Source organism: Bos mutus, chromosome 9 (genome assembly GCF_027580195.1).
Source record: "Bos mutus isolate GX-2022 chromosome 9, NWIPB_WYAK_1.1, whole genome shotgun sequence".
Lineage (NCBI taxonomy): Eukaryota > Metazoa > Chordata > Mammalia > Artiodactyla > Bovidae > Bos > Bos mutus.
The window spans coordinates 32,356,372-32,370,703 of record NC_091625.1 but is presented as its reverse complement, the minus strand read 5'-3'; the positions used below and the strand labels follow the sequence as shown (position 1 = coordinate 32,370,703).

Sequence of the window (14,332 nt, the reverse complement as noted above, 5' to 3'; positions counted from 1 at the left end):
ATTGCTTTTCATGCTAAATTTGACTGTTAGCTATAAACCATAGTGAGAGATTGAGAAGGTACCTCTTACTCTCAACCCGTCATTCACTGGTTTAAAACATATTTCCCTCCATGTTGGATTCATAATGCCTGGTATAGTTGCTGGATATTTTGCAGTTTCCGAAGTGGCTTCAAGGCTGTCCTATTCCAGTTGCAATGACTGTCCATTCTGGAAACATCCACTTAGCAAATGGGGAAAAAAAAAAAAAAGCCGTCCCTGGAGTTTGTCTTTGGGTGTCCCTAGATGGCTTGACACTGCCATGGGTAATTCCCCCCTGGAAGTGAAGAAGGACTTCCCATCTTAAGTCATTTGTACACCTCGGACAGAGGGTTAGGGTAACTTTTGCCTTGTTTTCTTATAAGAACAACTGAGCTCAAATCTAATTTATAATCAGATCTTAAAAAGTATGACAATTGTCTTGGGGCCTCTTCCTCAAGTTTACTTAATCCCATCAATTTACGGGGCACCTAAAGACTGCATCAGTTACAAGTGAAGGAGAAACGAGGTCAATCCTCCCGTTTGCTCATCCTTATCACTTCCCCCCTCACCTCTGGTTCACCTCGTGGTCATGGAGACCACTGATGCCTGATCTTTGTCTCCCACTGCTCAACTCTCACTTGTTCTCACAGTCTCAGGCTTGGGATTTCTCTTCCCTCCTGACCTTCATCGGTATTTCAACCTCCCATCGTTTCTCCAATAACAGTGCATATCTTCAACATTGATTCAATATCCCTGCTCTCATTTTCTCTTTCCCTAAGTGCTTTTGAGAGAGAAGATAATTAAGTTATGTCACTCAGAGATCACTATCTTCTGCTGGCACTGAACATCTCCCCAGAGAGATGACTGGGTTAAGCAATGCTTAGGCTAAGGACAGAAAGACATGGCAGAGGTCAAACGAGGAGACAGAGAGAGAGAGAGAGAGAGAGAGAGAGAGAGAGAGAGAGAGAGAGAGCGCATCCGCAGAACTCCCTATGCAAAGTCTGATTGGTGGAAGTGAAGTGAAGTGAAAGTCGCTCAGTCGTGTCCTACTCTTTGCCACCCCTGGACTATACAGTCCATGGAATTCTCCAGACCAGAATACTGGAGTGGGTAGCCCTTCCCTTCTCCAGGGGATCTTCCCAACCCAGGGATCAAACCTAGATGTCCCACATTGAAGGTGGATTCTTTACCAGCTGAGCCACAAGGGACACTTGATTGGTGGAGACTGAGATAAAATTAATTACAATTATCCAAAAAAAAAGTGGTCATATGAAGCTCCTGATCAAAAAAAATGTAAGTCACTGCCTGCTCCACCCCTAGACCTCCTCATGTGATTTTCTAATTCTCATGTCAATCCCTTTTCCCTCTATGCTCATCACCCTTATTTCTTTCATTTACAATCCATCAGCACATCGAGCATCTCTACTTTAGAAATGCTCTGTAACTGCACCCACCACTAGCATCCTAGTCCCAGCTGCTGTACTATCTTGCCTGGATTACTGTTATAACCTCTAAAGCAGTCTCTCTGGGCTCCCACCCTTGCCTTTCTGCTCTATTCTCAGCACAACAGCCAGGATGATCTTTTTAAAACAGAAATCACATAATGTCATTCCTTTGCTCCAACAGTATGTCCACAGCTCATAAGAATAAAACCCCAACCGCTAATGAGGGTTCCAAGGCATAAGATGAGCTGTCCTCTGATACAAGTCTGATTTTGTCTCCTCCTACTCTACCACAACCTCACAAACCTCTTTGTTGTTCCTCCAACATTCTTAGTAAGTACCTACTGTATGTGTTGGAGAAGGCAATGGCACCCCACTCCAGTACTCTTGCCTGGAAAATCCAATGGACGGAGGATCCTTGTAGGCTGCAGTTCATGGGGTTGCGAAGAGTCGGACATGACTGAGCGACTTCCCTTTCACTTTTCACTTTCATGCATTGGAGAAGGAAATGGCAACCCACTCCAGTGTTCTTGCCTGGAGAATCCCAGGGACGGGGGAGCCTGGTGGGCTGCCGTCTATGGGGTCGCACAGAGTTGGACACGACTGAAGTGACTTAGCAGCAGCAGCAACTGTATGTGCATGCATACGTGCCTGCTCAGTCACTTCAGTCCTGTCCAACTCTGCGACCCCATGGACTGAAGCCCACCCCAGGCTCCTCTGTCCATGGGATTCCCCAGGCAAGAATACTGGGGTGGGTTACCATTTCCTTCTCCAGAGGATCTTCCCGACTCAGGAACTGTACCTGTTTCTCCTGCATTACAGGCAGATTCTTTACTCACTGAGCCACCTGGGAAGCCCCCTCCATTAGTCTGTGGCACACAGGGTTGCAAGGAAAGCTGGGAAATGTAGTCAGTACAGATGTCATCCATTCACTTTGCGAAAACTCTGAGGCGCTCTGACTAAAGGCAATAAAAGAATACAGAATGATGGGTATATATTAAATACGTCAAATATTTGATATATCAAGTATATCAGTCAAATATATCCTGGTCAGAAAAATCTCTCCTTTTAACCCTTCTGAAAATGGCCTCACCCAGTCACTGTATATCCCTTTATCCTAAGTTTTTATTCCTTTTCAGCAAATAATATCAGCTAATATATTCCAGTTTTATTTGTTTATTCACCACTTTCCCGCATCAGAATGAAATACCAGATACCCTGAAGGCAGGGATTTTTCTTTGTTCACTGCTGTATTCCAGTGTCTAGAACAGCACTGGGCACATAGTAGGCATTTAAAAAGTATGTGTTGAATGAATGAATAAATGAATAGCTGTTGAATCACATTTATAGTTCAATAAATATGGAATGGAATACGGTGGTGATAAGTTTTTAATTTACTCTTGAAAACTGGAGGAATACCAATTAAAGCTGCTAGCAATTTTTCTGTAACACATTTCTGTCACGGAAAATAATGAGTAGAATAGGCAATTTATTTCTTTATTTATAAATGTGGAGTGTATTAGTCAGGGTTCTCCAGAGAAATGGAACAAATAGGATAGATCTAGATAGCAGATGTATTATCAGAATTGGCTCACAGTTTTATGGAAGACAAGAAGTCACACAACCTCTCTGCCATCTGCAACTGGAAAACCAGTGGTATAATTCAGTCTGAATCCAAAAGCTTGAGAATCCAGACACCAATGGTGAATTTCCTGGTCTGAGTCTAAAGGCTAAAAACCAGGAGCACTGACGTCCCAGATCCGAGGGCAGGAGAAGATGAATATTTCAGCTCAAGCAACGAGACAGAAAATTCACCCTTCCTCAGACTTTTTGTTCTGTTCAGGTCCTCATCAGATTGCTTGATGCCCACCCACATTGATGAGGGTGATCTTTGCTCAGTCTACTGATCCAGATGCTAACAGACACCCTCACAGGACACACCCAGAAATCATGTTTGATAGCTATTTGGGCATTCTTAGCCCAATCAAGCTGACACATAAAAACAAAATCACCACAAATTGTTATGGGGGAAATGTGGAATTATTGTTAAGCTTTCCAGGTGGTGCTAGTGATAAAGAACTTGCCTGCCAATGTAGGAGATGTAAGAGGCATGGATTCGATCCCTGAATCAGGAAGATCCCCTGGCAACCCACTCCAGTATTCTTGCTTAGAGAATCTCATGGACAGAGGAGCCTGGTGGGCTATGGTCCATGGGGTCGCAAAGAGTTGGGCATGATTGAAGTGACTTAGCACATTGTTAAACTAAGGATATTGCAACTTGAGATGTTGAATGTTCTGCATAGTAATAAAAAAATAAGTGCACATTTCCTGAGACTTCGCTGAGTTAAAGTAAAGCGCTAGGAAATTTGGGGTTGAGATTGGTTTGTCCTCAAAAATTCTTGTTGTTTCTTGAAGTTCCTTTTGTGTCGTCAAGCCCAAATATGTACCCATAAGAGGTTGTGAGCCTGAGCCGCAGAGGGAGGGAGAGGCAGCCTGATCTTCCTTTCACCTTAAGCTGAAAGCTGAGGAGGACCATGACAGGAGTGGATGGCACAGACCAGGGCTCTCCAGGCTCCATCACTGATGTTCTGATATGTAACTGACTAGTCAAGTGTCTTGTCTGGTCCATGGAGAAAGCCTAGTGGTGTGTGCATTAAGCCTTAATGAAGAAAATGGCTATTCCCACTGACAGTCATCATGATGTGGGAATGAGCTGGCCCAGGATGGAGGAGGGAAGGAACTTCTCTTCCTGAGGCTGGACTCCCAGGTGGGAAGATATCTAGGCATGCTCTTTGGTTGGGGTTGGTTTGGCCCCTCCATGTTGAAGTCTGATAGAAGTTTCCCTTAATACCCCATGCTCTGAGGTTCCTCTGGGTACCTGGCCCTTAGCAGTACCCATGTAGCAGCAGTGCCTGTTACTCTTTATTCTAAATGTCTGTTTATCCCCACCACAGCCCAGACTTTGCTTGGCCATGAGGATGGAGAGAGCAACTGGAGTCCTTGCTCAGAGCAACAGGCACAGTGGAACCAGAGCAGCCTGCGGAAGTCAAACACACCCTGGAAGTTTTGAGGAACTCCAGAGAGCCAAGATTCAACAGTTTGCACACCTTCTTCCAGGATGTTCAGAAACCACTTGAGAAGTAAATTCAGAAGAAAAATGGGCTTCCTGCAGCCCATGAAGAGGGTTCTATTGCAATGTGGATATTAAAGAAGAATGTTCTTGGTTTTTTAGTTGGTGAGATATGGAGAAATATCAATTACATCTGATTGGGAATACTGAGAGAAGGATTTATATTTCTTGTTTCTGACATCCCATAGTGTTTCTATTTATCCTAAGGAGCATCATAGCTGTCCCAGATATTTTTCAGAAAAAAATTATTCTAAAATATAATGTCATACTGCCTATTAGGAGAAAAGAGACTGACAAGTAAACCAGAGTGTACCACCTGCTCCATCAGAAACAAATGAGCCTTCCTTAGACATGGTTTCCATCATTCGATTCTTCTGCCCCAAATAACTAATGGCTCCTTGCTTCCTCTAATATTAAGATGACATCCTGCTGCTAATTTTCCCTTTGCGAGGGAGTCCTCCTAGCAGCTAAATTTATTCCTATTATGAGCTTTCCATCCCAAGGGTTTGACAGACTCCCTGCCTATTATTTACTTTGTTTATCCTGGCCTTTAGCTTTGCTCATTTTGTTCACATGACCAGAGGAATTTATCCCTTGATTTAGGTTGCTGCTGCTGCTAAGTCGCTTCAGTCATGTCTGACTCTGTGCGACCCCATCACAGAGTGATGGGGTCGCAGCCCACCAGGCTCCCCCGTCCCTGGGATTCTCCAGGAAAGAACACTGGAGCGGGCTGCCATTTCCTTCTCCAATGCATGAAAGTGAAAAGTGAAAGTGAAGTCGCTCAGTCGTGTCCTACTCTTAGCAACCCCATGGACTGCAGCCTACCAGGCTCCTCCATCCATGGGATTTTCCAGGCAAGAGTGCTTGATTTAGGCACTGTCTTGAATTGTATGCTAAATGTTTTTGCATCTATTCATTTTGATTCTTCGACTAGATGTTTCTTCAACTAGATGACAATTCATCTAGGTTTTTCAACTGGATGACATTCTAAATAAGAATGTCTCTTATTCCTTTTATGTTCCTTGCGGCACCTACTGCCATTCAGGCACCTTACAAGGCTCAATGAACACATTGTTATTAAATCTTGGAGAAGAAGTTAGGAATCACTGATTTGTAACTAGTCCTTATAACTGAGTGCCCTTCTGCCTGACACATATGAAGGGTTAGTGTTGGTTTCCTAATGCTATGGAAGCAACTGGCCACACACTTGGTGGCTGCAAACAGCAGAAATTTATTCTCTCAAAGTTCTAGAAGTCAGAAATCCAAAACAAGTTTCACTGGGCCAAAATCAGGTGTCAGCAGAGCCATTTCCTCTGGAGGTTCCGGGGAGACTTCATTCCTTGCTGCTCTCAGCTGCTGGTGGCTGCCAGCATTCCTTGGCTTGTGGCCACACCACGTCAATCTCTGCCTCCATGGTCACATGATCTTCTCTTCTGCTTGTCACATCTACCTCTGTCTGTCTTCTATAAGGACACTTATGTTTGCATTTGGGATCTTCCTGGATAATCCAGCATAATTTCCCCATGTCAAACCCCTTAATTTACTTATATCTGCAAAGATCCTTTTTCTGTTTAAGGTTACATTTACAGGTTCCAGGGATTAGTGTGTGCTATTATTAGGGGCCATTATTTAGCCTACTTTAAGTTATAATTTAAACCATATTCTTAAAATTCAATTAAGTAAATATAAAAGCAATGGAAAAAGACAATGGTGAATTAGAAGGAAAGAAAAGTTCTCAATAAAGTAATGACCACTCTACACACACACACATACATACATGCAGGCATATACCCACACATATATGAGTTTCTGTGTTAGCAAAAGTATTTCCTGTTCCATCTTTAGCTTCACTATGGACCAGTGTCTTATTTACTTAAAAAAAGAATTAAAAGACGTCAGGTATTTAATTGAGACTGCCAACATGACAAAAAGAAGATGGAATTCTATGTACAAAGAGACTTGTTTATAACTAAAATATTTTTTAAAGTTTCAATAAAAATGGTATCTAAGGTTAATATAGGTAAAAGAACTATTTGGACGGATTAGCTTGAGATAAGACATAACTGAATCTGCAAATGTTTCTATCAAGTAAAGTTCTTACTTCACTGCATGCATGCATTCCTCCCAAATCCCATGGATTTAATGAATGATGTGCAATACAACTACAACACTCAACACTTGTATAACAACTTATAGTTTATGAGGCTTTTGACATACCTAATCTAATTCAGTTATCACCCCAAGATGGTGAAATAGGCAGAACAAGTATTATTTTTTCCACTTTTCTGATGAACATAGAGATTCAGAGAGAGAAAATGACTTGCTCAAGAAAACTTGGCAAGGAATCGTCAGATGTTAACCATGACCCAGGTTTTCTACTCTCAAGTCAATATACCTTCAAGTACACTAGAATTAAATTCTGGATAAATATGATAGTAATGAAAAAGTGAAGTGGGCAAAACACATGAAAAGGCATTTTGTACAAGAGAAAAACTATTTGGTCCCAAATCATAAAAGTCTCAAACCTCATTCGTGATCATAGAAATGCATACATACAGCAAAGAGATGATAGCAAGAAAAAAAAAAACAAAACTCTGAAAACACTAAATGCTGGAAAAAGGGACCAAGCAATTCTTAATCTGTTGCCGATGGGAAAGTAACTTTATACAAGCACCTTCGAAAACAGTTTGGCAGCGCCTTATAAGTTGACCATCATATTTCCCTACAACCTAGCAACTCTTTTTCTAGGCATATCCAAGATGAACTTTTGTACCTGTGTATGTAGAGAGGCACACAATCAGGTCTAAGCAATGTAGCTTTTAACAGCAAAAATTGGGGAAAAATCCTCCAATGTCCATCATCAAGAAATAGATAAATAAACTGTAATATAGCCATGAAATGGAATAACAAATTATGGCACATGAAGTCATATGAATGAATTTTAGCAATGCAATTTTCAAAAAGTTAAAAGTCTTGGAAGATTTCAACCATAATAATACCCATTTTACAAAGTTTAAAATAAACCCAGACTAAACAATTTTTTACATGATAGTAATGAATTTAATCTTTAATTGAGAAATGCATAAATGGACATCTGAGAGAGTTCTTGGCTGATGAGCTGTTTGTTCTGCTGGAGCACTGGCAGCCACTCACTCTACCAATCTGCCTCTTCCATCTTCGTCTGGGTCTACCTCTAAACTGGCCCAAACTTAATCCAAATCTGGGGATATTCCTGACACACAAAAGTACTGGCAGCAAGACCAGCGGTCTGGTTTTTATTTTGGTTCTGTAGCTTAGTTTAATGAGACTATCTTGAAACCCGGTTTCCAGTCAATCAGATGGTAATATTTATTGATCCAAAAATATGAATAACACATTGTATCAGGTACTGTGGGGAACCTCAGAAAAGCATCCATCATTCGCATACTCATCCATCCACCCATTTATTCATGTAATATTAACTGATCACCTGCTATGAGCAGGCAGTGGAATCTAAGATGAACAAGATAATGTTGCTGCTCTTAAGACACACAGTCCCATGAGGGAGAGAGACATATTAATACATCAGTAAAAGAAGATACGATAAACCCAACATTGGTGTCACAGGCAGGGGTCAGGAAAGCATGCCCAGAAGAACATCCAAAATGTGTCTTTCAAAAGAGACACTGATGTATGGAACAGTCTTATGGACTCTGTGGGAGAGGGAGAGGGTGGGAAGATTTGGGAGAATGGCATTGAAACATGTAAAATATCATGTATGAAACGAGATGCCAGTCCAGGTTCAACGCACGATACTGGATGCTTGGGGCTAGTGCACTGGGACGACCCAGAGGGATGGTATGGGGAGGGAGGAGGGAGGAGGGTTCAGGATGGGGAGCACATGTATACCTGTGATGGATTCATTTTGATATTTGGCAAAACTAATACAATTATGTAAAGTTTAAAAAAAAAAATGTGTCTTTCAGAACGAGTAGAGTCATCAAGGAGAGGGAAGAAAAGGAGGTAGGCAGAGGGCTTAGGAAAAGAGGCCCAGGGCTAAGATTCAGCGTGGCGTGCCGTAGTTGTGCCTCTGCATCAGCAGGATTGACACCTCTGAAACCCTGAATCCCGTCTTTCATTGGCTTCCACCGCAGGCTCCAAGCAAGAGCCACAGACAGAGCATAGACGGAGCAAGCCCACTTTATCAGTACCAGCGGCTACTCTGTTATCTGAAGCTCCTGAGCTGTATGGGACCATGCATTTGAGTTAGCAGCCCTGCTTTAAGTGGAGGGAAAATAAGGAAGGATCTGGCTTCTCATATTCCACCAGCCCCAGAGCTCAAGAGCATCAACAACCACCTAAAGGAAGAATCAAAGCTAAGAAGAAGATCCAGAAAGATCCTTCAGAAGGAAGCATGAAGTTTTAACAATCGACTTTTTCAAGCCTTTCCTGGAAAGTTTCAGCCTCCAACCCAGCACCCCTGCTGTTTCTCCTTTCTTTATCCTGGTGGGATAAGGTTGCAGATGACCATCCGATTTCCCAGACTCAGCAGTTTCAAGCCACCCTGTTCTGTCCATCTCTCCCTCTCTTAGGATGTGCCCTTTCCGAAGAGAATTTGTAATCCCTTACGTAAATAGGTTTCCGAGGCAGACGCGTCTTTCCAGTTGGCTAGATACAAACAAGGAGAAGGCAATGGCACCCCACTCCAGTACTCTTGCCTGGAAAATCCCATGGACCAAGGAGCCTGGTTGGCTGCAGTCCATGGGGTCGCTAAGAGTCAGACATGACTGAGGGACTTCACTTTCACTTTTCACTTTCATGCATTGGAGAAGGAAATGGCAACCCACTCCAGTGTTCTTGCCTAGTGGGCTGCCGTCTATGGGGTCACACAGAGTTGGACACTACTGAAGCGACTTAGCAGCAGTAGCAGCAGCAAATACAAACAAGACATGTCTAACTTCAAACAGGGACTCATAATAAAGTTCGTGCTGAGCTTCAGTGATAAGCTGGCTGGGGTGCTACCTTCTCAAGAGGAGAAGCAGATCGGTAGATGAGACTGAGGATTTGGTTTTGGAAATGTTGATTTTTGAGGCACTTCATAGGATGGGCTTCCCAGATAGAATTAGTGGTAGAGAACCCACCAGCCAATGCCAGAGACATAAGAGACACAAGTTCAATCCCTGAGTAGAAAGATCCCCTGGAGGAGGACATGGCAACCTACTCCAGTATTCTTGTCTAGAGAATCCCATGGTCAGAGAAGCCTGGTTACAGTCCATCGGGTCTCAATGAGTCGGGCACCACTGAAGCAACTGATCACATAGGATGCAAAGGAAAGGTGACCAACAGATGTTTGGATATTTGAACCTGAAATTCAAAAGAAAGGTCATGGCTGAAGATATTATTTGGGACTCCTCAGTATACCCGAGTAACTAAAACATAAAGTCGACCAGATTACTCAGAGTAATGAGTAATAGAATGAGAAGAGATGCAGACCAGCAAAAAACCCTGGGGAAGAGCAACACGCAGGATGTTCATAAAAGGGTGTCCATGCAGAAAGGGTGTCCATGAAGGAGGCAAAAAAGATGGTCAGAGAGAAGAGCCAAGAGGGCCACTGAAGCCCAGATGTGGACCCTTCAGTGAGTCCTGGGAAAGAACTCACCAGTTTATTCCTTCAGCCAATACTTATTGCACACAGTCTCCACGCCAGGCACCATTCCAGACCCTCTGGATACAGCAGAGAGAAAACAACAAAATCCCCACCCAGATAAGAATGACACTCTGATGTCAGTGTGGCAAAGAGGTCCAGAGAGATAAAGAATAAATAGAGTCTGATGGATTGAAAGTTAGATTGGCTTTGGTGAACAATGAGCGCTTTCCAACAACAATAAGCTCAGAAGACAGATTCCAATGCTCTGAGAACAAACCTGATGTGAAGGAGTAGAGATGGTGCGTGTACCCTTTTCTTTTGAGAAGTCATATAAAAAGGCAGGAGCCAAGGGGCACTTGATAGATAGCACGGTTCAAATGAGTGCTTGTTTTCCTTTGCCTGATAGATTCTTGCATGCATTCTTGCAAGTATGTGTAGGCTAGCTGCCACAGAAAAGGAGCCTGGAAATGTGAGGAAGCAGAAGATTTGAAGAGACGGTATGTGATGGAGTCCACTTCTGAGGCCAGCAGAAGAGACTCCTCCTATAGTCACTGCAGAGTCTTTGCAAATTAAGGACTGCTCAAGTATTCATTTAGGAGTGAGCTTTTCTTTCCCTCTTCTTTTTTCTAGTGATCACTAAAATAGCATCTAAATTTCAAAAGAGGCATAGGGTAGCATATATGTCTCACAGAGTGTGTTATGTAAGAGGGAATGAGATGTCTTCTTTCTTTCCTCCTCCTGCACCCCTTTGGCACACTTCCTTGTCCTCTCGCACCCCTCATAACATACTCATATGTGGCTACATATGGACACAAACAGAACCCAGACTGGCCTTCCGGCCTGTTCAGAGTCCTGCTGCCACAGCTGTCCACCTCATCAGGTCCTTATCTAGGGGCACTAAAGTGCAAAATGCTCCAGGCAGCAGCGGTGTTTGGGGTTCTCCAGGGCCCCCGCTTGCAGCTGCAGGGGACCAGGCAGCGCCTGGCAACCACTGAGAGCAGAAGCGGGTGCACATCTTTACGGGTCCCCCAGCCGGCAGCGTGGAGCACTGACCTCCACTGCTCACAGACAGACACAAGACCGTCCCCAGCCTCTAGGATCCTTCCCCAAAGCAGAGCTTTCAGGCTGAGTATGCAGATTTATAAAGAGCAGAGAGAGAGCTGCAGGCTAATCCTCCACCCCAGCTCCCCTGCCCAGCCCCACAGCATCTCTCTAAATGAAGACAGGACTGATTGTAGGGAATCGCTCTGATATGACTCAGGGCAGACCCAGCAGGGAGGCCACCCCGAGGTTCTCTCTGCCTTAGCCCAAAGGACAGAGACGGTGCGGAGGACGCCGTCCTTCCTGGCTTCCCCGGGACCAACTAACCATGGATCAGGCATTTTCAGGGCCTCAGACGAGCGCCCTGAGTTCTCCAGGACACATCTACATAGCTCCTTCCTTCCTGATACAGTAGTCAAAACAAATCCTATCTCCCCGGGTTGGTGATGTCAGCCTCCAGCCATACACCTGAGGTCACAGTCCAAGTCCTAAACTATCACAGCCTAAAAGAACATGACAGAACATCTTTAAAAAGCAAATAAAAGAAAACAGCTAGAGGTTTGTGTATGTATGTATCTGCATATATCAGCATTATGTATATATACACACATAAATATCAATATGTGTGTATATCAGTATATCAGATATATATATGATACATTTATATATTTAAACACACACACAGACACACCCTAAATAATAAATGTGCACCAAGACAGACAGAAAATAAATGCTTACCGACATAACACAGACTAGCAAATGGGAGTTTGGGCTTTAAAAAAATTACTTCTAACGTGGTTTGTTTATGATTACAAAAACAACCAGATGGAAAGCAATCTGGGGAAAAAATCTGTTTCATCACTGGAGTGAACAAACACAATTAAAATGCGAAAAACATGAAGTCTTATGAAGCTGAACAGAACAAGGGCTTTTTTCTTTTTTAAAATGGTGATTGGATGAATTACTGCCACCTAAATTCCAATAATCTCTTGAGACTCAATATCCCTTACAGCATCAGCTGCAGGCAAAGGAAAAAGTGCTGGCTGATTTGACATCAATCATTAATATTCATTTTTATCTTGCCACAGCTGGAGCAACTGTGGTCTGCCGTCTTCACTTTCCTTGTGGTGAAGTATTTCCTTTGAAGAAAGCAGGGTTGGCAAGCTCCCCACATTCATTTGCTCATTCATTTTCCTCTTAAAAGAGAAAAAAAAAAATCCATAGAGTTCTCAACTGACTTTTGAGTAACCTGAGTTGAAACAATGAACTGAACAATTGACATCAATTTATTGTTACTGTACAGTTTTTTTTTCTTTTTAAAGCCATGTGGGTATTCTCAGTAAAAGAACCTTTTAAAAAAATAGATTATACTGCAAGTAATGGAGTTTTTTTTTTTTTTTTAAGTAAAATCATAGAGTAATTTTGCCATCATGTGTGCATGCTAAGTTGTTTCAGTCATGTCCAACTCTTCGAGAACCTATGGACTGGAGCCTGTCAGACTCCCCTGTCCATGAAATTCTCCAGGCAAGAACACTGGAGCAGGTTGCCATGCCCTCCTTCAGGGAATCTTCCCCACTCAGGGATTGAATCCGCGTCTCTTATGTCTCTGGCGATTGGCAGGTGGGTTCTTTACCACTAGTGTCACTTTGATGAAAAAGATATCTAGAATTAATCCAGATAGGAAAAATGCAGCAGAGGATAGAAAGTCAATTTCCGTGTTGTTCCCTTTGTTTATCACAACAGGATGTGGTACACTACCCAGCCATCCACGCTCCCGCTCTAAGAATGCAAAGGCACGGTGATAGCGTACGCCAGTGGAATACTAAGAGTATTTTAAAGCTCAGAGGCAAACTACATTTACTAACTCTTGATTTTTTTCTCCTTATACCTACTGACTGGTGATTTCATTTATAATATATGAACATTTTTCCTTTATTTTTTAGTCAATTCATATTTTTATTATCAAGCTTATCTTTAATACATATTTTATGTAAAAATGAAAACATATCCATTACCCTGCCACACTTATATATCATATTAAGCATTTGGATTCTTACACATTAATTTTTAAATTAATTTTTATTAACCCTGTATTTTCCCAGGAGGAATGGATCAGTCTTCACTATTTAAGTGTTACCATGACTCTATAGAACATTACTACTGAAAATAGTGAAGATTGACTGTATTTGTATGCTCTGTTTAAAATCTTTAAAAACTCTTCTTTATTGCAAAGTTTATATTCCTAAACTTGCCATTCAGGGCATATACTTTATGCCCAACTTTAGCCTTATCTTTGACTAATCCCCAGTGTGACCTTCTGTTGCCAAGATTCACTATGATTGTAAGAGACAGCTGGTTGAAATAAACACCTCAACCTCTGCCAGCAGAAGGCTATCTGGTGGGGAAAACAGAGTCTGCTTTAAGTTAAAATATTATGGCACAAAGGCCCTCATTTCTCAGGCACCTAGAGAAAGGCTCTTGTTCTTTAACTTTTCTTGGCAGTAGGTTATCAGGGTTGTTGTTTCCAAAAAACTGTTTTGTTGTTACCATGTTACTGCTTCATTCATAGTCATATAGCCAAGTTGGGCTACAGTCATTCCCATTGATGTGAGCTCCTAGCACTGACATTAAACTCTGAGATCATGGTCTGTCCTGAAGCCAGAAGTAGTTCCAGCAAATACAACCCAATAGTGATATCACAGAGTGGAGTCTTTATGGGTGAGAACACACATTTTAAATCAGTTTCCAGAGATTTCTGGCTTTAAGAACTACAGATCATGGGACTTGGACACGTGTACAGCTCCAGGTAGATTCTTGCTGTAATGTCAACCTTGTCTATTCCCCCAGCCCCTCCTGAGCTTGCTGTGTCTTCACAGTGTGTGTGACAGTGCTGGGGGAATACACAGTCCATGGCCCCCACACTTCTCTCTCTGCTGATGATGCAGAGGCAGCATCCGCATGACAAGTAGCATAGCTGTCCATGGGCTCCAGACAGTGACCAGCGGCAAGATCACTGGCAGCCCCAGGAGGAATGAGAGAAGCAACTGCAGCGGGGGTCAGGCTCAGTGTAGGTGT

General features: G+C 42.7%; 1 long non-coding RNA gene across 2 annotated transcripts in view; it reads left to right on the top strand.

The window, feature by feature from the left end:
- The window catches only part of LOC138989137 (uncharacterized), an 86,763-nt gene extending 79,155 nt beyond the window's left edge, over nt 1–7,608 (top strand). For both annotated transcript variants that reach the window (XR_011465327.1, XR_011465328.1), the window contains one exon: nt 4,415–7,608. This is a non-coding gene — a long non-coding RNA (uncharacterized lncRNA). The remainder of the gene's footprint in view (nt 1–4,414) is intronic.
- Nucleotides 7,609–14,332: the final 6,724 nt, after the last annotated feature.